At 43.5% G+C, this 25,791-nt stretch overlaps 1 long non-coding RNA gene across 1 annotated transcript; it reads left to right on the top strand.

Annotated features, from left to right (window-relative positions):
- The first annotated feature begins 21,876 nt into the window (after positions 1–21,876).
- Positions 21,877–24,723, top strand: LOC137216347 (uncharacterized). The gene is made up of 5 exons (XR_010939709.1): positions 21,877–22,042; positions 22,264–22,355; positions 22,897–23,005; positions 23,997–24,088; positions 24,628–24,723. It is a non-coding gene; the product is annotated as an uncharacterized lncRNA (long non-coding RNA).
- The last annotated feature ends 1,068 nt before the right edge of the window (positions 24,724–25,791 follow it).

The raw sequence follows: 25,791 nt of genomic DNA, 5'->3' as shown, positions 1-25,791 counted from the left end.
TGTGTCTTGTTGTGCAATGTTCTCCTGTTCGGGTCTGAATGTGCAGGGTGGTCACGTTCTGTGGGAGGACCACGGTGGGGAGTGGGTAGGGGTGGGTGGGATGTGGTCATTGCCTGCTGCTGCTGCTTCAATATGTCCTTGAGGATCTGTGTCACCTCATCTTATGGTACTAATCCATGTGGTCTGGTGGTCTTTGGGGGGCAGGTCCTTTGGTCTTTTTCACATTCTGCCAGGGAGGGAGGAAGAATGGTGGCCACATGAGTGTTTGGTGTCACATACATGACTGCATGACATGTGGTCAGCTGTGGTTGAGGGGATATTTGTTGTGGATCAGCCACAAGGTTTTGAGGTTAGTGGAAAAAAACCCCCCAAACACAGCCTTTGACACTAGCAGGGAGAGCCCTCTGCCCTCAAGATTGAGGAGGCCTCAGAAAGGACAGAGGACTTAATGTGCTGTGAAAAATTCATTTCAGAGTTGCTGTCCACAGACATTGCATTCTAACTCAAAACTGGAAACCCAGAAGCTTTGAAAGAAAGGCTAGATGTATATACTGCATGCAAATAAAAAACTCTGCATAGCAAAATAAAACACCATATATTTGTTTGCTTCCTTTCACAGCAAAACTTTATACCAGCTTTCTTCAGTCCTTCTCCCCCAGGGCTCCAGTGCTTTTCCTTAACCACAATTGTATTTTTTGCCCAACCACTTCAGCAAAAGTGCTGAAGTCACTGATGATATTCACATTGTTCTATCAACAGTCAAGTCTCAGACCTCGTCTTACTTGACCTATTGGCAGCCTTTGACACAGTTAACCATCTCCTCAGCCTTGAAATCCTTTCTTCACTTGGTTTCCAGGATACCATACTCTCGTAGTTTTCCTCTTTCCTCACTGGCCACTCTTCTAGAACACTACCTGGCACATAGTAAGTTTTCAATAAATACCTATTGAATGAAATAAAAGAACAAACAAACGTATGTGGGAAAATATAGAGACATGGCTAGAGAACTTAGTTAGTCATTCAGTGGTTACAGCTCACTTTAGTTCCACAAGTGTTGACGTCTGCTCTGCTCTGAGGACACAGAGGAAGGAGCCCACAGTCTAGTGGGGGAGACAGACGCAGAGAAAGAATTTCAGTGCAGTGTGGTTAGTACATTAGCAGTGATGGATCCAGTGAGCTGCGGGGACCCTGGGACAGATGCTTAGTCCACTGTGGGAACTCTGGAAGCCTTCTTGGAGGATGTGGTACCTGAACTGCATTTTAAAAAACAAGAAGCGGGAATTCCCTGGTGGTCCAGTGGTTAGGACCTGGTGCTTTCACTGCCAGGGACCGGGTTAGATCCCTGGTCAGGGAACTAAGATCCTGCAAGCCGCGTGGTGCACAAACAAGCAAACCAACTCCCCCCACCCTCACCCACAACAACAAAAACACCAGACAAAGCAAGAAGGAATCCACTAGGTGATGAAGGGGAAGAGAAGGCAGTCCAGTAAGAAGGAATAGCATTGCAGAGGTCTGGAAGTGGAAAACAGCTAGTGAAAACAAATTCAACACACCCATTATTTCACCTTTCAATGAGCATATTCTGACTTTGTCAAATATCAAAGTCCAGACATGTGTCTGTGGCCCTCCACTGATGTGACAATTTGCTCAATGTCCAAAAAAGCAACTTTATGCCAATTGGGTTGAAAATTAGGTAAAATGGACAACTCACTACAGACATATAACTTGCCAAAACTGTCTCCAGATGGCTTCACTGGTGAAATACTCCAGGAATAAGAATTATTATTTATAATAATTATTTATGATAATAATAATTCCAATTTTATAGAACCAATTCCAGAGTGTAGAAAAAGAGGGAGCATTCCTAATTCAATTTATGGGGCTGCTATAACCTTGATACTAAAACCTGATGAGTAAGAAAAGAATATTACAGAACAATCTCCAGAAGATAGATGTAACTATTTTAAGCTAAATGATAACTGCCTGTCTTAGTCTGTTCAGGCTACTATAACAAAATAGTGTAGACTAGGTGGCTAATAAACAACAAACATCTATTTCTCACAGTTACGGAGGCTGGGAAGTCTAAGATCAAGGTGCCGGCAGATTTGCTGTCTGGTGAGGACCAACTTCCTGGTTCCTAGACGGCTGTCTTCTCGCTGTGTCCTCACATAGTGAAGGGGCAAGGTTGCTCTCTAGGGTCTCTTTTATAAGGGCACGAATGCCATTCATGAGGGCTCCACTCTCATGACCTAGTCACCTCCCAAAGACCCTACCTTCTAATACCGTCACACTGGGGATTAGGTTTCAACATATGAATTTTGAGGGGACACAAACATTCACTCTATAGCACTGCCTAAATCCAATATATTAAAAAAGAATAATATGATCAAGTTAGATTTATTGTAAACCTGTGATGTGGTTTAGCACTTGAACTCAATCAGCATAATTTGCCTCATTAGCAGATTAAAGGAGAAAAACCACAATCATCTTAATAAATGTAGAGAAAGGGTTAGATAAAATTCGACATCTATTCATGATTTTAAAAATCTTAGCAAATTAGTTGAATAAATTTTCTTAAAGGGTATCTACAAAGATTTACAGTAAATGACAGAAGTGAAATGTTAAGAGCTTTGACATTTGGAACGTGGCAAAGATGCCTGCTATCACCATTTCTGCTCAGCATTGTACTGGAGGGTCTAGCAGGCACAGTAAGGCAAGGAAGAGAAATAAAATGTTTAAAAATTGGAAATGAAGAACAGAATTGTCATTATTTGTAGATGATACCACCGTATATTTAGAAAATCCAAAATAGTGCATGGATAAATTATTAGAATTTTTAAGAATTTAAGAAGATTTCTGATACAAAATCCATATTTAAAAATCTATTGCTTTTAGGGACTTCACTGGTTGCGCAGTGGTTAAGAATCCGCCTGCCAATGCAGGGGATACGGGTTCAAGCCCTGGTCTAGGAAGATACTACATGCCGCAGAGCAAATAAGCCCGCGGGCCACAACTACTGAGCCCATGCACCACAACTACTGAAGCCTGCGTGCCTAAAGCCTGTGCTCCACAACAAGAGAAGCCACTGCAATGAGAAGCCCGTGCACCACAATGAAGAGGTGCCCCTGCTCACCGCAACTAGAGAAAGCCCGTGCACAGCAATGAAGACCCAATGCAGCCAAAAATAAATAAATTAAAAAAAATGCCTTTAAAAAAATCTATTGCTTTTATATGCTAACAACAAACTAAGAAAATTTTAATAAAGATACCATGTATGAACTACTTAGAAAGTAACAAAAGAGGCCAAGATTTTTTTGGGAAAAATATAAAACCTTATCGAAAGACATTTTAAAAGACTAAATAGGGGCTTCCCTGGTGGTGCAGTGGTTAAGAATCTGCCCACCAGTTCAGGGGACACGGGTTCGAGCCCTGGTCTGGGAAGATCCCACATACTGTGGAGCAACTAAGCCCGTGTGCCACAACTACTGAGCCTGCTCTCTAGAGCCCACAAGCCACAACTACTGAAGCCTGCATACCTAGAGCCTGTGCTCCGCAACAAGAGAAGCCACCGCAGTGAGAAGCTTGCGCACTGCCATGAAGAGTAGCCCCCGCTCGCCGCAACTAGAGAAAAGCCCGCGCACAGCAATGGAAGACCCAACTCAGCCATAAATAAATAAATACATAAATAAATAAATAGATCAATCTATATTTAAAAAGACTAAATAAATAGATATACATGTTCATCGAATGGAAGAGTCAATGTCATAAAGCTGTCAGTTCCCTCTATACTGTTTTATAGGTTCAATACAAATACAATCATGATTTCAATAGATTTGTGTGTGTGTATCCTAACAAGTTAATTCTTAAATTTATGTGGAAGTGCCAACTAGCCAGGGCACCCATATTTATTTTAAAGGTATAGCAATTAAGATGGTGTGATATTGGGCTTCCCTGGTGGCGCAGTGGTTCAGAGTCTGCCTGCCAATGCAGGGGACACGGGTTCGTGCCCCGGTCCGGGAAGATCCCACATGCTGCAGAGCGGCTGGGCCCATGAGCCATGGCCGCTGAGCCTGCGCGTCCGGAGCCTGTGCTCCACAACGGGAGAGGCCACAACAGTGAGAGGCCAGTGTACCGCAAAAAGAAAAGATGGTGTGATATTGCTGCAAGGGTAGACAAATAGACGAGTGAAAGACGAGTGGTCTCAGAAACAGACCCATTCATAATGTAGACAGAGAATAGGTGGCCAAGGAGGTACTGTGAAACCAGTGGGGAATGGTTGGACTTCTGATAAATGGAACAATCAGTTATCCATATAGAAAAAAAAATGAAATTGGATCCTTACCTCACAACACAAATAAAAATAATACTAGGTGGATTGAAAACCTAAATGTGAAAGGCAAAACTAAAGAGCTTTTTAAAAAAATATTTATTTATTTATTTTTGGGCTGCATCGGGTCTTAGTTGTGGTGCGTGGGCTCAGTTGCTCTGCAGCATGTGGGATCTTAGCTCCCTGACCAGGGATCCCCTGCGTCCCCTGCATTGCAAGATGGGTTCTTAACCACTGGACCACCAGGGAAGTCCCCCAAAGAGCTTTAAGACTTTAAAATAGTAGAATATAGAAGATAGGAAAGTTTTACTTAAATAAGACAGAAAAACACTAAATGACAATTATAAAACATTCAATTACATTAAAATTAAGAATGTCTATTGATCAAAAAACACCATAAAGAATGAAAACCACAAATTGGGACACAAATTGGGAGAAGATAATTGAAGCACATTTAACTGATGAAAGGCTCAAATCTAGAATATATTAAAAACTAAAAATAGAAAAACCAGAAGTGCCACGAAGTATATAAATAAGTTGTGTATTCACAGAATGGAATATTGTACAATGAGAATGAAAGATCACGAATACATGGAGCAAAAGAGGCCAAACATAAATGATTGCACACTGTATGATCCATTTACATGAAGTTCAAAAACAGCCAAAACGAATCCATTGCTAGTGGTAAAATTATAAAGAAAATCAAGGGAATGATAATGACCAAGTCATAATAGTGTTTACTTCTGGTGGACGGAGGAATATGATTGAGAAGGGACCCAGGGGACTTCTGGAATGTGGATAATGGTATACTGCTTGATCTGGGTGATTGTTCATGGATGTGAAATTCATTAATATTCATTAAGATGTACATTTCTCAGGTTAAAAAAAACCCAAAGAAACAACTAAAAATGCAGTGAGAATGGGGAGCAATGTGACACTCTGGGACTCCTCCACACAGGGTCTGAGCCACCCCAATTTCCTTGTCTAGACCACAAAGTGTAGACTACTTCCTTCAGAACCTCCTCTGGTGTAAAGAATGCACTTGAGGACACGGGGAGGGGGCAGGGTAAGCTGGGACGAAGTGAGAGAGTGGCATGGACTTATATATACTACCAACTGTGAAATAGCTAGCTAGTGGGAAGCAGCCGCATAGCACAGGGAGATCAGCTCCGTGCTTTGTGACCACCTAGAGGGGTGGGATAGGGAGGGTGGGAGGGAGGCTCAAGAGGGAGAGGATATGGGGATATATGCATACATACAGCTGATTCACTTTGTTATACAGCAGAAATTAACACAACATTGTAAAGTAATTATACTCCAATAAAGATGTTAAAAAATAATAAATGTGTAAAATTAAAACATAAAAAAAACCAAAAAGAACCTCCTCTGGGATCAGGGTCCTCTTGCCTTCAGCCCTGGAAGTTACTGAGGTTCCCTCAGCCCTGTCTGTGGAAGTCATATTTGGGGGAATTGTTTATTCTTTATCTCCTGACATCAGCCGTGGTGTGGAGACAGCTGTCTCTGAGGGGATGGAGAGGGTCTGCCCATTTTGTCCTCAGATGTTGGAGTCCATCTCCCCTTGGACCTCATTCACACTCATAATAACTGAGGAAATGTGGTTTCAGAGCCTGGCAAATCTCATTTAAAGGCCAGAACCCCAAGTCCTGGTTGTGTGACCTTAGGCAAGTCATCTATTCTCTCCTAGCTTCAGTTCCTCATTCATAAAAGGGGGCTAATGCCCACTGGGCTTTGGAGAAAACATGTGTAATGGCCCTCACTCATGACCACATTTTTTTTTTCAGGCTGCACCACGCTTGTGAGATCTTAGTTCCCTGACCAGGGATTGAACCTGGGCCACAGCAGTGAAAGAGCCGACTCCTAACCACTGGATGGCCAGGGAATTCCCCATGACAACATTTGATTAATCTAGTAATCCAGTCAGTGGAGTAGGGTGAGCAAGAGGAGGGGCTCTGGAATGACACAGTCCAGGACTAAATTTCCATGATGTCACGTGATGGGCAAGTTACTCAAGCTCTCTGTGCCTCCCTTTGCTTTTCTGTCATCAGGGGTAATAACTTTCCCTCCTCACAGGGTCATGGTGAAGGTTAAATGAGATAATACATCATTCACCTAGGGAAGTGCTTGGTACAGCAAGTAAACATCAGTTGTTATCAGCCCCCCTCTAGATCTCACAATTACTGTCACTCACGTCACCTTGTCCCCACCCTCAAGTATGTGTATTATTGTAGTAGGTGGAATAATGGGCAATGTGGGGGCCTCCTTTGTACCCCAGGCCCCTTCCCTGCCTGCCCCCTTGAGAAGCACTGGGTCCTAATATACCCTCCCCAGGGGACCTGTACCCTCCTCAGTCTCCCCCTGTTTCTGAGGTTGACAGAGGGGACAGGGCCACCACCTCGTAGGGGCCACAGGACTGGGCATTTCTGACGGAAATGGGCGCCTGAGAAGGAAGGAAGGGAGTGGGGAGGACATGTGTTTCCCTATCTAGTAGTTTCCTATTAATGATGTAACAAATTTACACCAAACTCAGTGGCTTAAAACAACACAAATGTATTATCTTTCAGTTCTGGAGTTCAGAAGTCTCACAAGGTGTCCTCAGGGCTGTGTTCCTTCTGGGCCTTCTGGAGGCTCTCGGGGAGAAATCATTCCCTTGCCTTTTCCAGTGTCTAGAGGTGGCCTGCAGTCCTTGGCCCCTTTTTTCCATCTTTAAAGCCCAGCAATAGCCAGTGGAGTCTTTTCTCACATCGAATCACTCTCTTTCTTTCCTGCCTTCGTCTTTCACTTACAAGGACCCTCGTGATTACACTGGGCCCAATCCAGGACAATCTCCCCATCTCAAAATGCTTAAATTTAATCATATTTGCAAAGTCCCTGTTACCATGTAAGGTGGCATATTCCAGGTCCTGTGGTTTAGGACATGGCTATCATTCGGGGGCCATTATTCTCCCTATCAAACACTCCCTCCTTCACCAGGCCTCTATGGTGACTGCCAGTGTCCCCACACTGGAGCCACAGAGGTGGACAGATGGGGCTTACCTTTGAAGGGAGCAAGGTGCCCACCCCACGGGGGAGAAGAGCATGTCAACAATTAAGACTGAGTGATTCTTGTAATAATAAAAATAACAATACCATCAGCATTAACCTCGCAGTTACTCTGTGCCAGACACTGGCTGATCATTTTACATGAACCGTGCTTTTCTCACACCAACTGCACCATGTAAATTCAACTTTTATCACCAGTGTACAAGTGGGCAAACTGAGGCCCTGAGTGTCCATGTTTTCATCAGCCCTGAGCCCAGTCCTTTGCAGAGGCCTTCCTGATCTTCCTCTCCCTCCTCCTCATTACTAGGCCCAGTATCTTGATCTCACAGTGGCCTCTGCTCTCTGTCCTGAGCTCTCAGCCTGGCTGTTACTGGACCACATCCTACAACCTCCCCACTTCCCGTTCTGGATGTCTGTGGTGCAGGGTGAGCCCAGGTCCAAACCTGAGCAGCCTGCTAAGTTAAAGCAGCCTTTTCCTTTCATTCATGGAAGCCTGACTGAAGCCTTGGCCCCATGGGAGGTCTTGGTGTCACCAGGCACAGCTCAGCCACGCACTGTCCACATCACAGCTATACCTGCCTTCGCCAGCAGGGATGTCTCATCTCCAAGTCTGGGAAGGCTTCAAAAAAGACAGAGGAACGACAGAGGCTTTAACATTCACACCTGAGAGGGTCACAGGCCTCTGGGTGTGTGAGCCCCAGGCCTGGGTGTCCCTCGGAGGCTCCCTCTCTGTCTGTGGACAGCTGGGGGTACCTAGGGTCAGCTCTGCCTGTTCCTCCTGGAGAACCCTGGTCTAAGTTCAGGGTCTTCTGTAGATGCCTTCCTCTCCCTCCTGCTCTACTGCCTCCTACCAGAAGCTCATTTCCAGGGTTAAAGGGAAGTTGTTGTCATAGTTTTAATCTTCTTTTTCTCACTGAAAGGTTGCATCATATGCTTCTTTCCACCAAGCCTGGAGTTCAGAAGTCTGCAGCCTGGATCCTGGGGCAGGTTTGGCTATAGCCGGAAGGCACAGCCACAGATGCTGAAGGCACTGGGGGAAGCCCCAACAGAGCCTGGGGTTTAGGAAAAGACCCCCCCCAAGTCCCCATTCAGATCCTGGCCAGCTGCCAGCTCTGCTTCCACCCAGTCCCCTCCCTGAGACTGAATGCTGGTCTAGAACCCCTGGCTGGGGTGAGTGGAGCACCAGGGCTGCTTGTCTGGGGAGACACAGGCCTGGAGGGAGAAGCAGCAGAAAAGCTCCATTTGGCTTGAGGGGATGCGCTGCTGCAGGACGAGGACCACAACCCACAACCTGCCTGCTGACCTGCTGTGGGGCTGCAGGCCCAGCCCCTGCCCTCTCTGGGCCTGTTTCCTCACCTACACAGCAGGTACTATTACATTCCCAGTTTAATGCAGGGGGTGCTCATGAATGGAGGGTGACCTGTAGAGATGAGAGAGAAGATTTGCCCAAGAGGAGGAGGAGGAGGGGGTCAGAGCTGGTGGGGCAGGACTGAAGTGGCCGCCTCAGGCCTGGCCCAGGGATGCCTTCCTGGAAGTGCTCACGGCAGGCAGGCAGGTGCAGAAGCTCTGAGATCAGAACCCTGGGCCAGGACCCATTGAGGCCCTCTCCGGAGTGCTCTGGGGCGGCCAGCAGCCTGTGTCACAGGCTCCTTCCTGTTTGTCCTCATCTCTGCCCTCGGGAGCCCCAAGATGAGCTCAGTGAGCTCCCTGCCCCAAACGTTACTGGGACCCATCTGCAGTCTACAGGGACATGAGTCATCACCACAACAGCCCCTGGTGAGCACTTGTGTAACTCATCCAAACAGTGGCTCACAGGTTTTGAAGTGATTCTGATGATGTGCCATCATCTATCATAGCCAGGGTGTATTCAGTCATTCTCTATTGGGTGGTTAGGTAGTGTTCGATTTACCTTTCTGCCATCTTATACTAGCTGTGGTGCGCGTTCTCACGCATACATGTAAACCTGGGAGAGATACAGGAATGTTCATGTAGTAAAACTATTTTTAATAGTAAAAAACCCGGAAACAAGCCAATTATACATCAATAGGAAGTGCATAAATAAATTGTGTTATATGGATACCATGGAATACTACACAATTATGAGATGGAATGAACTAAATCACACAGACAAAATGTTAAGTGAAAGAAGTCAGATACGAGAGGACGTAACTTAGGATTCCCTTTATATGTAGAGCAAAAGAAAACAGAACTACTGTTTAGGCATACGTACACCTGTGTTAAAACAGTCTTACAGAAAGCAAAGATTCTCACCTGTTCGATTGACAAAGATTTAAAAATTTATTTAAAAAATAATCATACAGGGACTTCCCTGGTGGCACAGTGGTTAAGAATCCGCCTGCCAACGCAGGGGACATGGGTTCGAGCCCTGGTCCAGGAAGATCCCACATGCCACGGAGCAACTAAGCCTGTGCGCCACAACTGCTGAGCCTGCGCTCTAGAGCCCATGCTCCACAAAAAGAGGAGCCACTGCAGTGAGAAGCCCGCACACTGCAACAAAGAGTAGCCCCCGCTTGCGGCAACTAGAGAAAGCCTGCGCACAGCAATGAAGACCCAACGCAGCCATCAATCAATCACTCATACAGTAAAATTGACCTTGGGGATTCTGTGAGTTTTAACCCATGTGTGTATTCATGTAACCACCACCACACTAAGGATACATGACTGTCCCATCACCCTACAGAACTCCCTTGTGCCATCCCTTCATAGTCACACCTTCGCACACAAATATGACCAATTGATATTTTACAAAGGTGTATCTATCCCTTTGCCAATACTACACTGTCTTGATTATCGTAGCTTTATAGTAATTCTTAAAATCCATGTTAGTCCTCCAATTTTGTTCCTCCTTTCAAAATTATTTTGACAGTTGTAGTTCCTTTGTTCTTTCACATACATTTTATTCTTTATTTTTAATTTTTTTCAATTAAAAAAAATGTTTTTGGCTGCCCTGCTCGGCTTGCAGTATCTTAGTTCCCCAATCAAGGATTGAACCTGGGCCCTCAGCAGTGAAAGAGCAGAACCCTAACCACTGGACCGCCAGGGAATGTCCTCCACATACATTTTAGAATCAATTATTCTGTATTTACAAAAAAATTCCTACTGGGATTTTGATTGGAATTGCATTAAATCTAAAGATCAATTAGGAGACAATTGATGTCTTAACTACATTGAATCTGTCAACCCATGAACACTATATTCATTTATTTAGGTCTTCTTTTATTTCTTTCATCAGCTTCTTGTAGTTTTCAACATCCACAGATCCTGTACATGTTTTGTTAGATTTTTTGAGGAGCTGTTGTAAAATAGTATTGCATGTGTGTTTTTAAATTTTGGTTTTGATTGTCCATTGCTAGTGTAAAGAAATAAGCCTGATTTTTGTGTGCTGAACTTATATTCTACAATGTTGCTAAATTTACTTATTAGCTCTAATATGTTTTAAATTTATTTATTTATGGCTGCGTTGGGTCTTTGTTGCTGCATGCGAGCTTTCTCTAGTTGTGGCGAGCGGGGGCTACTCTTCATTGCGGTGCGCAGGTTTCTCACTGCGGTGGCTTCTCTTGTTGCGGAGCACGGGCTCTAGGTGCGCGGGCTTCAGTAGTTGTGGCCCATGGGCTCAGTAGTTGTGGCATGTGGGCTCTAGAGCGCAGGCTCGGTAGTTGTGGTGCATGGGCTTAGTTGCTTCTCAGCATGTAGGATCTTCCCGGACCAGGGCTCGAACCCGTGTCCCCTGAATTGGCAGGTGGATTCTTAACCACTGTGTCACCAGGGAAGTCCTAGCTCTAATATTTAAAAATTAAATTCCATGGGATTTTCTATGCAGATAATCATGTCACCTGAGAATTGGGATGGTTTTAGTTCTTCCTTCCCAAACTGTAAGCCATTTATATCCTTTTCCTGCTTTACTGAACTGGCTAGGACTTACAATACAATGTTAAATAACAAGCGGGAGAATGGACATTCTTGCCTCATTCCCTATCTTAGGGAGAAAGCATTGAGTATCTAACGAGATGCCCTGGTAGACAACACTGCACACATGTTGTCACAATTCGTTGCTGGAGGAATGAATTGTGTGACTCCACTGGGAAAGGACTCTTAGAAGCTTCTGCTGCTTTCCTCTGGACGTCACCCTATGCATTTTCCCTTTGCTGATTTTGCTTAGTACCCTTAAGTTGTAACAAATCTTAGCGATGAGCACACCTATATGCTGAATTCTATGGATCCTCTTTGCGAATAATAAACCTGGGGTGGTCTTGGGGGCTCCCAACACAATTGCATATACGTTATAGATCATTAAGTATTTTTGGTTAATTTTTATCAGTTTGTAACATCTCATTATCCCTGGTAATTTTCTTTGTTCTGTGGTTTACTTTGCCAGATATTAATAGAGTCACTTGAACCATCTTCTTATTTTTAATTAATTAATTAATTTATTGTTGGCTGCGTTGGGTCTTTGTTGCTGCGTGCGGGCTTTCTCTAGTTGCACCGAGTGGGGGCTACTCTTCGTTGCGGTGTGCAGGCCTCTGATTGCGGTGGCTTCTCTTGTTGCAGAGCACGGGCTCTGGGGTCACCGGCTTCAGTAGTTGTGGCTCACGGGCTCTAGGCGTGCAGGCTCAATAGTTGTGGCGCACAGGCTTAGTTGCTCTGCGGCATGTGGGATCTTCCTGGGCCAGGGCTCGAACCCGTGTCCCCTGCATTGGCAGGAGGATTCTTAACCATTGTGCCACCAGGGAAGCCCTCTTCTTCTTATTTTTAATCTCTATAACTCTTTCACTTCTGGTTTTCTGAAGGAAAAATTATATATGTTTTGTATAAAAATTATAGATGTTTTAGTATTTTCCCACAGGTCTGTTTGTTTCTTTCGATCTCTTTTTTTCTGGGTTGTTCAGATTGACTAATTTCTATTGATCTATCTTCAAGTTCACTATTTTCTCATCCCCATTCTGCTACTGAATCCATGCAGTGAGATTTTTATTTGGTTATCATATTTTTCACTTCTAAAATTTCCATTTGTTTCTTGAAATATTCCCTCTCTCTCTCTCTCTCTTTGCCAAGACTTCCTGTCTTTACGTTTATTTCAGAAGTGTTCATGACTCATTTGCTTAAGTATTTTTTTTTAACAATAGCTGCTTGAAAGACATTGTCAGATAATCCTGGCATCTTAGTCTTTTCTGCATTGGTGTCTATTGGTTGTCTTTCCCATGTGAGCTCAGATTTTCCTGTTTTTTCATATTTTGAGCAATTTTTTCACTTAAAAATTTTAATACAATTTTAAAGGTTATTTTCCATTTACAGTTATTACAAAATATTGGTCATATTCCCTGTGCTATACAATACATTCCTTTTTTTTTTTTTGTGTGGTACGCGGGCCTCTCACTGTTGTGGCCTCGCCCGTTGCAGAGCACAGGCTCCCGACACGCAGGCTCAGCGGCCATGGCTCACGGGCCCAGCTGCTCCGCGGCATGTGGGATCTTCCTGGACCGGGGCACGAACCTGTGTCCCCTGCATTGGCAGGAGGACTCTCAACCACTGCGCCACCAGGGAAGCCCCTACAATACATTCTTGAGACTATCTTGCACCCTATAGTTTGTACCTCCCACCCCTCCACCCTTATATTGCCCCCTCCCCCCACTGGTAACCACTAGTTGGTTCTCTGTATCTGTGAGTCTGCTCTTTTGTTGTATTCACTAGTTCGTTGCAATTTTTAGATTCCACATATGAGCAATATCATACAGTATTTTTCTGTCTGACTTATTTCACTTAGCATGATGCCCTCCAAGTCCGTCCATGTTGCTGCATTCTTTTTTATGGCTAAGCAGTATTCCACTGTATATATGGATCACATCTTCTTTATCCATTCATCTACTGGGGGACACTTTGGTTGCTTCCATGTCTTGGCAATTGCACACAATGCTGCTATGAACACTGGTGTGCATGTATATTTTCCAAATAGTGTTTTTGTTTCTTTTGGATATATACCCAGGAGTGGAATTGCTGGGTCATACAGTAGTTCTATTTTTAGTGTTTTGAGTATTCTGCGTATCTTTTTTAACATCTTTATTGGGGTATAATTGCTTTACAATGGTGTTAGTTTCTGCTTTATAACAAAATGAATCAGTTATACATATACATATGTTCCCATATCTCTTTCCTCTTGCATCTCCCTCCCTCCCACCCTCCCACCCTCCATATCCGACCCCTCCAGGCAGTCACAAAGCACTGAGCTGATCTCCCTGTGCTATGCAGCTGCTTCCCACTAGCTATCTACCTTACATTTGGTAGTGTATATATGTCCATGCCTCTCTCTCGCTTTGTCACAGCTCACCCTTCCCCCTCCCCATATCCTCAAGTCCGTTCTCTAGTAGGTCTGTGTCTTTATTCCTGTCTTACCCCTAGGTTCTTCATGACATTTTTTCCCTTAAATTCCATATATATGTGTTAGCATACGGTATTTGTCTTTCTCTTTCTGACTTACTTCACTCTGTATGACAGACTCTAGGTCTCTCCACCTCATTACAAATAGATCAATTTCGTTTCTTTTTATGGCTGAGTAATATTCCATCGTATATATGTGCCACATCTTCTTTATCCATTCATCCAATGATGGGCACTTAGGTTGCTTCCATCTCTGCGCTATTGTAAATAGAGCTGCAATGAACGTTTTGGTACATGACTCTTTTTGAATTATGGTTTTCTCAGGGTATATGCCCAGTAGTGGGATTGCTGGGTCATATGGTAGTTCTATTTGTAGTTTTTTAACAAACCTCCATACTGTTCTCCATAGTGGCTGTACCAATTCACATTCCCACCAGCAGTGCAAGAGTGTTGCCTTTTCTCCACACCCTCTTCAGCATTTATTGTTTCTAGATTTTTTGATGATGGCCATTCTGACTGGTGTGAGATGATATCTCATTGTAGTTTTGATTTGCATTTCTCTAATGATTTGTGATGTTGAGCATTCTTTCATGTGTTTGTTGGCAATCTGGATATCTTCTTTGGAGAAATATCTATTTAGGTCTTCTGCCCAGTTTTGGATTGGGTTGTTTGTTTTTTTGATATTGAGCTGCAGGAGCTGCTTGTAAATTTTGGAGATTAATCCTTTGTCAGTTGCTTCATTTGCAAATATTTTCTCCCATTCTGAGGGTTGTCTTTTGGTCTTGTTTATGGTTTCCTTTGCTGTGCAAAAGCTTTGAAGTTTCATTAGGCCCCATTTTTGTTTTTATTTCCATTTCTCTAGGAGGTGGGTCAAAAAGGATCTTGCTGTGATTTATGTCATAGAGTGTTCTGCCTATGTTTTCCTCTAAGAGTTAGATAGTTTCTGGCCTTATATTTAGGTCTTTAATCCATTTTGAGCTTATTTTTGTGTGTGGTATTAGGGAGTGATCTAATCTCATACTTTTAAATGTACCTGTCCAGTTTTCCCAGCACCACTTATTGAAGAGGCTGTCCTTTCTCCACTGTACATTCCTGCCTCCTTTATCAAAGATAAGGGGACCATATGTGCATGGGTTTATCTCTGGGCTTTCTATCCTGTTCCATTGATCTATCTTTCTGTTTTTGTGCCAGTACCATACTTTCTTGATTACTGTAGCTTTGTAGTATAGTCTGAAGTCAGGGAGCCTGATTTCTCCAGCTCCGTTTTCGTTCTCAAGATTGCTTTGGCTATTCGGGGTCTTTTGTGTTTCCATACAAATTGTGAAATTTTTTGTTCTAGTTCTGTGAAAAATGCCAGTGGTAGTTTGATAGGGATTGCATTGAATCTGTAGATTGCTTTGGGTGGTAGAGTCATTTTCACAATGTCGATTCTTCCAATCCAAGAACATGGTATATCTCTCCATCTATTTGTATCGTCTTTAATTTCTTTCACAGTGTCTTATAATTTTCTGCATACAGGTCTTTTGTCTCCTTAGGTAGGTTTATTCCTAGATATTTTATTCTTTTTGTTGCAATGGTAAATGGGAGTGTTTTCTTGATTTCACTTTCAGATTTTTCATCATTAGTGTATAGGAATGCCAGAGATTTCTGTGCATTAATTTTGTATCCTGCAACTTTACCAAATTCATTGATTAGCTCTAGTAGTTTTCTGGTAGCATGTTTAGGATTCTCTATGTATAGTATCATGTCATCTGCAAACAGTGACAGCTTTACTTCTTCTTTTCCAATTTGGATTCCTTTTATTTCCTTTTCTTCTCTGATTGCTGTGGCTAAAACTTCCAAAACTATGTTGAATAAGAGTGGTGAGAGTGGGCAACCTTGTCTTGTTCCTGATCTTAGTGGAAATGCTTTCCGTTTTTCACCATTGAGGATGATGTTGGCTGTGGGTTTGTCATATAAGGCTTTTATTATGTTGAGGAAAGTTCCCTCTATGCCTACTTTCTGCAGGGTTTCTATCATAAATGGGTGTTGAATTTTGTCAAAAGCTTTCTCTGCATCTACTGAGATGATCATATGGTTTTTCTCCTTCAATTTGTTAATATGGTGAATCACGTTGTTTGATTTGCGTATATTGAAGAATCCTTGCATTCCTGGAATAAACCCCACTTGATCATGGTGTAGGATCCTTTAAATGTGCTGTTGGATTCTGTTTCCTGGTATTTTGTTGAGGATTTTTGCATCTCTGTTCATCAGGGATATTGGCCTGTAGTTTTCTTTCTTTGTGACATCCTTGTCTGGTTTTGGTATCAAGGTGATGGTGGCCTTGTAGAATGAATTTGGGAGTGTTCCTCCCTCTGCTATATTTTGGAAGAGTTTGATAAGGATAGGTGTTAGTTCTTCTCTAAATGTTTGATAGAATTCTCCTGTGAAGCCATCTGGTCCTGGGCTTTTCTTTGTTGGAAGATTTTTAATCACAGTTTCAATTTCAGTGCTTGTGGTTGGTCTGTTCACATTTTCTATTTCTTCCTGATTCAGTCTTGGCAGGTTGTGCATTTCTAAGAATTTGTCCATTTCTTCCAGGTTGTCCATTTTATTGGCATAGAGTTGCTTGTAGTAATCTCTCATGATCTTTTGTATTTCTGCAGTGTCAGTTGTCACTTCTCCTTTTTCATTTCTAATTCTATTGATTTGAGTCTTCTCCCTTTTTTCCTGATGAGTCTGGCTAATGGTTTATCTATTTTGTTTATCTTCTCAAAGAACCAGCTTTTAGTTTTATTGATCTTTGCTATTGTTTCCTTCATTTCTTTTTCATTTATCTCTGATCTGATTTTTATGATTTCTTTCCTTCTGCTAACTTTGGGGTTTTTTTGTTCTTCTTTCTCTAATTGCTTTATGTGCAAGGTTAGGTTATTTATTCGAGATGTTTCCTGTTTCTTAAGGTGGGCTTGTATTGCTATAAACTTCCCTCTTAGAATTGCTTTTGCTGCATCCCATAGGTTTTGGGTTGTCATGTCTCCATTGTCATTTGTTTCTAGGTATTTTTAAATTTCCTCTTTGATTTCTTCAGTGATCACTTCGTTATTAAGTAGTGTATTGTTTAGCCTCCATGTGTTTGTATTCTTTACAGATCTTTTCCTGTAATTGATATCTAGTCTCATGGCGTTGTGGTCGGAAAAGACACTTGATACAATTTCAATTTTCTTAAATTTACCAAGACTTGATTTGTGACCCAAGATATGATCTATCCTGGAGAATGTTCCATGAGCACTTGAGAAAAATGTGTATTCTGTTGTTTATGGATGGAGTGTCCTATAAATATCAATTAAGTCCATCTTGTTTAATGTATCACTTAAAGCTTGTTTCCTTATTTATTTTCATTCTGGATGATCTGTCCATTGGTGAAAGTGGGGTGGTAAAGTCCCCTGCTGTGAATGTGTTACTGTCGATTTTCCCTTTTACAGCTGTTAGTATTTGCCTTATGTATTGAGGTGCTCCTATGTTGGGTGCATAAATATTTACAATTGTTATATCTTCTTCTTGGATCGATCCCTTGATCATTATGTAGTATCCTTCTTTGTCTCTTCTAATAGTCCTTATTTTAAAGTCTATTTTGTCTGATATGAGAATTGCTACGCCAGCTTTCTTTTGGTTTCCATTTGCATGGAATATCTTTTCCCATCCCCTTACTTTCAGTCTGTATGTGTCTCTAGGTCTGAAGTGGGTCTCTTGTTGACAGCATATATATGGGTCTTGTTTTTGTATCCATTCAGCCAATCTGTGTCTTTTGGTGGGAGCATTTAGTCCATTTACATTTAAGGTAATTATCGATATGTATGTTCCTATTCCCATTTTCTTAATTGTTTTGGGTTCGTTATTGTAGGTCTTTTCCTTCTCTTGTGTTTCTTGCCTAGAGAAGTCCCTTTAGCATTTGTTGGAAAGCTGGTTTGGTGGTGCTGAACTCTCTCAGCTTTTGCTTGTCTGTAAAGGTTTTAATTTCTCCATCAAATCTGAATGAGATCGTTGCTGGGTAGAGTAATCTTGGTTGCATGTTTTTCTCCTTCATCACTTTAAATATGTCCTGCCAGTCCCTTCTGGCTTGCAGATTTTCTGCTGAAAGATCAGCTGTTAAACCTTATGGGGATTCCCTTGTGTGTTATTTGTTGTTTTTCCCTTGCTGCTTTTAATATGCTTTCTTTTTATTTAATTTTTGACAGTTTGATTAATATGTGTCTTGGCGTATTTCTCCTTGGATTTATCCTGTATGGGACTCTCTGTGCTTCCTGGACTTGATTAACTATTTCCTTTCCCATATTAGGGAAGTTTTCAACTATAATCTCTTCAAATATTTTCTGAGTTCCTTTCTTTTTCTCTTCTTCTTTGGTACCCCTATAATTCGAATGTTGGTGTGTTTAATGTTGTCCCAGAGGTCTCTGAGACTGTCCTCAGTTCTTTTCATTCTTTTTTCTTTATTCTGCTCTGCATTAGTTATTTCCACTATTTTATCTTCCAGGTCACTTATCCATTCTTCTGCCTCAGTTATTCTGCTATTGATCCCATCTAGAGTATTTTTCATTTCATTTATTGTGTTGTTCATCTTTGTTTGTTTCATCTTTAGTTCTTCTAGGTCCTTGTTAAATGTTTGTTGCATTTCCTCTATTCTATTTCCAAGAGTTTGGATCATCTTTACTATCATTATTCTGAATTCTTTTTCAGGTAGGCTGCCTATTTCCTCTTCATTTGTTAGGTCTGGTGGGTTTTTATCTTGCTCCTTCATCTGTGGTGTGTTTTTCTGTCTTCTCATTTTGCTTATCTGACTGTGTTTGGGGTCTCCTTTTTGCAGGCTGCAGGTTTGTAGTTCCCGTTGTTTTTGGTGTCTGTCCCCAGTGGCTAAGGTTGGTTCAGTGGATTGTGTAGGCTTCCTGGTGGAGGGGACTAGTGCCTGTGTTCTGGTGGATGAGGATGGATCTTGTCTCTCTGGTGGGCAGGTCCACGTCTGGTGGTGTGTTTTGGGGTGTCTGTGGACTTATTATGATTTTAGGCAGCCTCTCTGCTAATGGGTGGGGTTGTGTTCCTGTCTTGCTAGTTGTTTGGCATGTACAGCACTGTAGCTTGCTAGTCGTTGAGTGGAGCTGGGTGCTGGCATTGAGTTGGAGATCTCTGGGAGACTTTCGCCATTTGATATTATGTGGAGTTGGGAGGTCTCTTGTTGGCCAGTGTCCTGAAGTTGGCTCTCCCACCTCAGAGGCACAGCATTGACTTCTGGCTGTAGAACCAAGAGGCATTCATCCACACGGCTCAGAATAAAAGGGAGAAAAAGTAGAGACAAAGAATTAGGAGAAGCAGGAAGAAAGAAAGAAAGAAAGAAGAAAAGAAGGAAAAAAGGAAAGAAAGAGAGGAAGGAGGGAGGGAGGGAGGGAGGGACGGTGGGAGGGAGGAAGGAAGGAAGGAAGGAGGGAAGGAAAGAAAAAAGAAAAAAGAAAGAAAATAAAGTAAAAAATAATAAAGTTATTAAATTAGAAAATAATTATTAAGAAAAAAATGAAAAAAAAAAAAACGGACGGATAGAACCTTAGGACAAATGGTGGAAGCAAAGCTATACAGACAAAATCTCACACAGAAGCATACACATATACACTGACAAAAAGAGGAAAAGGGGAAAAAATCATAAATCTTGCTCTCATAGTCCACCTCCTCCATTTGCGATGATTCGTTTTCTATTCATGTATTCCACAGATTCAGGGTACATCAAGTTGATTGTGGAGCTTTAATCTGCTGCTTCTGAGGCTGCTGGGAGAGATTTCCCTTTCTCTTCTTTGTTACCACAGCTCCCGGGGCTCAGCTTTGGATTCGGCCCCGCCTCTGCGTGTAGGTCGCCGGAGGGCATCTGTTTTTTGCTCAGACATGACGGGGTTAAAGGAGCCGCTGATTCGGGGGCTCTGGCTCACTCAGGCCGGGAGGAGGGAAGGGCGCGGAGTGCGGGGCCAGCCTGCAGCGGCAGAGGCCACTGTAACGTTGCACCAGCCTGAGGCCTGCCGTGCGTTCTCCCGGGAAAGTTGTCCCTGGATCCCGGGAACCCGGCAGTGACCGGCTGCACCGGCTCCCCAGAAGGGAGGTGTGGAGAGTGACCTGTGCTCGCACACAGGCTTCTTGGCGGCGGCAGCAGCAGCCTTAGCGTCTCCCGCCCGTCTCTGGGGTCCGCGCTTTTAGCCGCGGCTCGCGCCCGTCTCTGGAGCTCCTTTGAGCAGCGCTCTTAATCCCCTCTCCTCGTGCACCAGGAAACAGAGGCGAGAAAACGTCTCTTGCCTCTTCGGCAGCTCCAGACCTTTTCCCGGACTCCCTCCCGGCTAGCCGTGGTGCACTAACCCCTCAGGCTGTGTTCACGCCGCCAACCCCAGTCCTCTCCCTGCGCTCAGACCAAAGCCCTAGCCTCAGCTCGCAACCCCACCCGCCCCGGTGGGTGAGCAGACAAGCCTCTCGGGCTGGTGAGTGCCGGTCGGCACCGATCCTCTGTGCGGGAATCTCCCCGCTTTGCCCTCCGCACCCCTGTGGCTGCGCTCTCCTCCCCGGCTCTGAAGCTTTCCCCCTCCGCCACCTGCAGTCTCCGCCCGCGAAGGGGCTTCCTAGTGTGTGGAAACCTTTCCTCCTTCACAGATCCCTCCCACTGGTGCAGGTCCCGTCCCTATTCTTTTGTCTCTGTTTTTTCTTTTGCCCTACCCAGGTACGTGGGGAGTTTCTTACCTTTTGGAAGGTCTGAGGTCTTCTGCGAGCATTCAGTAGGTGTTCTGTACGAGTTGTTCCACGTGTAGATGTATTTCTGGTGTATCTGTGGGGAGCAAGGTGATCTCCGCGTCTTAGTCTTCTGCCATCTTCCCTGAGTAATTTTGAATCATATGCTGGACGTTTTGAATATTAGGTTCTGAGGCCTGGGCTTATGCAAATCCTATGGAGTATATTGTCATTTCGGTTTTAGCAGGCATTCTACTCATTTCACAGGCAACTACCACAGCCCTTGTCATAGTGGGGGCTGGGATAATGGAAAACGGGCCACAAAGGGGAGGGGGAAGTTGAAAGTTGGGAGGGGCTTGGGGGCGTTACTTGAGGTATCTGAACCCTGGAGGGACCGGAAGTGCAGACGAGTACAGATCCGGGAGTTCTCTGTGGGGTCCCGTGGAGGGGCGGGGAAACCAGCCCACGCAGCACGTGCGAGACGCAGTGCGCATGCTCAGGGCTGCACGCCTTCCCGTCGGCCCTTGTGTGGCGTGTGCAACGTCGTCTGGGTGCGGAGCTGCGCGCATCGCGTCTTAGCCTCTCCGTTCTTTCTGCCTGGCTGAGACTCACCAGGTAGGTCCACAGATCTGTCCTGCTTGGAGTTTAAGTGTGCGTGTGTGTGAGGGGGAGCCAGCGGGCTTCGGGCGGGTCAGGCGGTGCGATCTATGGCCTCTGAGGAGGAAAGCCCTCGAGGTCGTTGTCCTTCTCACCACAGGTGTCATGGCCACCATAGCTCTCGTCCTGGTGGCTGGAAAGGGAGGGCGGTGGGCGGTGGGCGGTGGAGGTTAGGGAGGTCAGATGAAGGTAGAGCGAGTCATGGCGGCGTTATTTGCAGTATCTGGGTCCTGGAGGCCCTGGAACTGCAGACAGAGCACAGAATCCGGAGTCAGCAGTGGGGCCCGGGGCATGGGGGCGGGGCGGGAGGTAAAGGAAAGGCCTAGACACTAGACCAATGTGGGGTTGTAACGGCATCCTGAGATTTGTAGTGCCCCGAACAGGGTGCCAAGGAAGGAGAGTGCCTCATAGGAGTCTTTACTGCAGCCGCTCAACTCTGCAAGTGCAAAAATAGCCGTAGGCAATATGCGAACGAGTGAGTGTGGCTTTGTGTTCCAAAAGAATTTAATTAGGGTGGGGGCAAGGGCTTGGTAAACAAGAGTGTGACGAAAGCAATAGTCCCTGAAGTTTTAAATTTCCAGTAGTATTTTACTAAATGTCTCCACAATGGTGTATGAAGTTGTGAATCCAAAACTCATCAGAAATGTGTTCTTGTCTTTTACTATGTTTTTTTTTTGTTTTTTTTTTTGCTGTACGTGGGCCTCTCACTGCCGTGGTGTCTCCCTCTGCGGAGCACAGGCCCCGGCCATGGCTCACGGGCCCAGCCGCTCCACGGCAGGTGGGATCCTCCCGGACCGGGGCACGAACCCGCGTCCCTTGCATCAGCAGGCGGACCCTCAACCACTGCGCCACCAGGGAAGCCCTACCATGTGTTTTAAGGTGATTCTTCTGTCAGCTTGGCCATGACATAAACAATTGCTTTTGCAAGTTGCCAGATTTGGTGTGATTGGAAAGCACACACATTTAAATTACCTTGAGACTTATTTTGAAAATGTGTTCAATATTACAAAAATAGTATACATCATCATTTGGCCACAGAAGTGTTCAGATATAATTATTCTCTTAAGTGCATTTTCCAAATGACAATGTTCTGTTTTCAGTGGGAAATATGAGTCGGAGAATAAAGTCAACATACAGACCTAAAGAAAGACGTGATGATCAAGGCTATCCCAGGGCAGTTGGGCCTGTATATGTAAGTGTTTTAACATTTGATGATTTTTACTAGTAGAAATTAATTTGTGTGCAAATGTTGTTGAACTAATATAGATACAGTGATAAAGGTCTTCCATGTGATAAGGAACATTGATCCAGGAGGATTACACTCTGGTGTTGCCTGGATGAATGCTGTTACGTTCCTGGGGAATTTGACTGATGACTTCCTTCTCATGCTTATTAACAGATTGCACACAGCCATCCTGACATAGATTAAAATAGCTTCCAAAGTCCTTGTGGGTAACAGTTTTCTTGGAGTAGCCTCTCTGTGGGAAGAGGAACTTTGTTAAAAATAAGTATGCTGGGAGCTCGAGGCTTTTTAGGGCATGAGCCACCTCGTCTCCTAGCATGGACTTGTAATACAACTTTCTCTGCTCCAAAAAAAAAAAGTGTACTGAATAGTATTTGAAAAATGTCTTTAGATTTATTTATGATCAAATGTATCTTTGTATTTTGTATATTTATACTGTTGTCGTGTATTAGTAACAAAACTTTTCATTTGCACACACACACACCCATAGTTCCAGCAGCCCGGTGATAAGCAGCCTCAACAAGAGAAGCCACTAACTAAAAGTCAGGACATTATACTTGGTCAAGAGAAAAAGGATGAAGGAGCATCTTCACTTCAAGGTGAAGGGAAAGGGAAGAAGAATGCTTGTTGGGTGTGTGTGTGTGTGTGTGTGTATGTGGTGTCTCATGCATTATGATATACCGGTCAGAGAAGGAAAGAAAACAATAGAAAGGGATCTCAAACATGGCCTGAAAATTGGCTGGAGAAGTGAAGAGAGTATAAGTTGCAGCTTAGGGCAATCCCTCGCTATAATAAATTTTCCCCAATTTATGAATGAGAAAATTGAGGCTAAAGGATTGGGCTTATCAAAGAGCACTTGGCTTTTGAATACAGAATCTGTATTTCACTCCAGAGTTTGTGTTTTCCTACCATGAGTGTTGCTGTAAAAAAGGTGAATGATTTTGCTCAAAACTCAAATGTCTGTACTGTAATGTAGCTCGGTATTGCCCCAGTTCAATGTAGTAGGATAGAGGCTCCAGAAATGAGTCGTGCATGATGGCCATTGTTTCTGTAATTGATATTTTTACATGGTAAGTTTGATAAAAGCTGGATAGTTCAGGAGACTGGCATACAAGTAGCTGGTTTAGTATGATTTTTTATAAGTGTTTTTTTTTTTTTTTTGCGGTACACGGGCCTCTCACTGTTGTGGCCTCTCCTGTTGTGGAGCACAGGCTCCGGACGCGCAGGCTCAGCGGCCATGGCTCACGAGCCCAGCCGCTCCACGGCATGTGGGATCTTCCCGGACCGGGGCACGAACCCGCGTACCCTGCATCGGGAGGCGGACCCTCAAACACTGTGCCACTAGGGAAGCCCTACTATGTGGTTTAAAGTGATTTTTCTGTCAGCGTGGCCATGACATAAACAATTGCTTTTGCAAGTTGCCAGATTTGGTGTGATTGGAAAGCACACACATTTAAATTACCTTGAGACTTATTTTGAAAATGTGTTCAATATTACAAAAATAGTATACATCATTATTTGGCCACAGAAGTGTTCAAATATAATTATCCTCTTAAGTGCATTTTCCAAATGACAGTGTTCTGTTTTCAGTGGGATATATGTGTCGGAGAATAAGGTCAACATACAGACCTAAAGAAAGAGGTGATGATCAAGGCTATCCCAGGGCAGTTTGGCCTGTGTTTGTAAGTGTTTTAACATTTGATGATTTTTATTAGTAGAAATTAATTTGTGTGCAAATGTTGTTGAACTAATATAGATACAGTGATAAAGGTCTTCCACGTGATAAGGAACATTGATCCAGGAGGATTACACTCTGGTGTTGCCTGGATGAATGCTGTTACGTTCCTGGGGAATTTGACTGGTGACTTCCTTCTCATGCTTATTAACAGATTGCACACAGCCATCCTGACATAGATTAAAATAGCTTCCAAAGTCCTTGTGGGTAACAGTTTTCTTGGAGTAGCCTCTCTGTGGGAAGAGTAACTTTGTTAAGAATAAGTATGCTGGGAGCTCGAGGCTTTTTAGGGCATGAGCCACCTCGTCTCCTAGCATGGACTTGTAATACAACTTTCTCTGCTCCAAAAAAAAAAAGTGTACTGAATAGTATTTGAAAAATGTCTTTAGATTTATTTATGATCAAATGTATCTTTGTATTTTGTATATTTATATTGTTGATGTGTATTAGTAACGAAACTCTTCATTTGCACACACACACCCATAGTTCCAGCAGCCTGGTGATAAGCAACCTCAACAAGAGAAGCCACTAACTAAAAGTCAGGACATTATACTTGGTCAAGAGAAAAAGGATGAAGGAGCATCTTCAGTTCAAGGTGAAGGGAAGGGGAAGAAGAATGCCTGTTGGGGGTGTGTGTGTGTGTGTGTATGTGGTGTCTCATGCATTATGATATACCGGTCAGAGAAAGAAAGAAAACAATAGAAAGGGATCTCAGACATGGCCTGAAAATTGGCTGGAGAAGTGAAGAGAGTATAATTTGCAGCTTAGGGCAATCCCTCGCTATAATAAATTTTCCCCAATTTATGAATGAGAAAATTGAGGCTAAAGGATTGGGCTTATCAAAGAGCACTTGGCTTTTGAATACAGAATCTGTATTTCACTCCAGAGTTTATGTCTTCCTACCACGAATGTTGCTGTAAAAATGGTGAATGATTTTGCTCAAAACTCAAATGTCTGTACTGTAATGTAGCTCGGTATTGCCCCAGTTCAATGTAGTAGGATAGAGGCTCCAGAAATGAATCATGCATGATGGCCATTGTTTCTGTAATTGATATTTTTACATGGTAAGTTTGATAAAAGCTGGATAGTTCAGGATACTGGCATACAGGCAACTGGTTTAGTATGACTTTTTATAAGTGTTTTTTTTTTTTTTTTTTTTTTTTTTTTTGGCGGTACACGGGCCTCTCACTGTTGTGGCCTCTCCTGTTGTGGAGCACAGGCTCCGGATGCGCAGGCTCAGCGGCCATGGCTCACGGGCCCAGCCGCTCCGCGGCATGTGGGATCTTCTCGGACTGGGGCACAAATCCGTGTCCCCTGCATCAGCAGGTGGACTCTCAGCCACTGCGCCACCAGGGAAGCCCTAAAGTGGTTTTTAAAAGGTGGTTAAATCCTTCTATGGTTAGGAAAATCAAAAGATTAATTATTCTAAGACTAACATGAGACAGACATTATTTCTCCTGGATATATATAGTATTTTGAAGCAAAACATTTACATAACTTAGGCCACTATTAAAGGTTTGTAGAATATGACTGGCAACAATGCCCTTTCATTTCTTTCTACCCCATTTTCTTTATTCTCATTGTATATTTGACTGTTATTCATAAATAATTTTACTGTTATTTTGGTTATTTTTTTTTTTTTTTTTGGTA

This window comes from Pseudorca crassidens, chromosome X, assembly GCF_039906515.1.
Source record: "Pseudorca crassidens isolate mPseCra1 chromosome X, mPseCra1.hap1, whole genome shotgun sequence".
NCBI classification, from domain to species: domain Eukaryota; kingdom Metazoa; phylum Chordata; class Mammalia; order Artiodactyla; family Delphinidae; genus Pseudorca; species Pseudorca crassidens.
Note: the sequence above shows the minus strand (reverse complement) of the source record. Positions and strands in the feature narration are given on the sequence as shown.